Source organism: Aptenodytes forsteri, unplaced genomic scaffold (assembly GCF_000699145.1).
Source record: "Aptenodytes forsteri isolate BGI_AS27 unplaced genomic scaffold, ASM69914v1 Scaffold126, whole genome shotgun sequence".
Taxonomy (NCBI): domain Eukaryota; kingdom Metazoa; phylum Chordata; class Aves; order Sphenisciformes; family Spheniscidae; genus Aptenodytes; species Aptenodytes forsteri.
The window spans coordinates 2,217,108-2,217,889 of record NW_008794599.1 but is presented as its reverse complement, the minus strand read 5'-3'; positions in this window follow the sequence as shown (position 1 = coordinate 2,217,889).

Below are 782 nucleotides of genomic sequence, written 5' to 3'. Positions count from 1 at the left end.
GGCTTGGCCAAGAGTATTGACGTTTTTTGGTTAACTGCGCTGGAGACGGTTTGTTTAGCTTAAAGGCTGCTAATAAAATCAGCTAGAGGCTCTAAATCTGCGGTTAACTCCGATGGATAAGCCGGGGCAGATGTAAGAACTGGGGTTTGGGAAATATATTTCAAAAAATCTGACTCGGGTGGATTTTAGAAAGAGTCTGGGAGCGAAACAAGAGTTTGCCCGTATCGCTCGGTGGGGTCTGAGCTGAAAGGAGAGAAATTGGAGTGAAAAAGCCAAATTCGAACAACCAAATTTATCGGTACCCCCAGCTCCAGGGAACCCAATTTGCATCCAGTGAATATTGACAGGTTTTTTTGGCCGGGTCTTTGGTTCCTGGTTGACGTAGCCGGTTGCTTTCTACCCCGCTTGCAGATGGAAAGTTAAAATTTGCTGGTGTCCATCCAAAGAGGATCTGCCCGTTTATCCCGAGGGGTAGCGAAGGCAAAATCGGGAAGGGTTCCCCCTTAAACCACTGAATAACTCTGGTGCTTGTTGCTGCCTGTGTGTTTATATGGGTGGGGTTTTTTTTATTTTGTGTTCTTTTTGTGTGGGGGGTTTTGGTGTGGTTTTTGGGGGTTTTTTGGGTTTGGTTTTGTTTTGTTTTGAAACAGCAGGGTAAAACTGACTTGCTGCTTAGCGGTTTTGCTTCTGCCCCCAGGGCTCTGAGTATCAGGAGGAAACTGGTTAGAAATGTATTCCTTTCCCGCTGATGCTGTTAAACCAGTATATGAGGGCATTAGGTA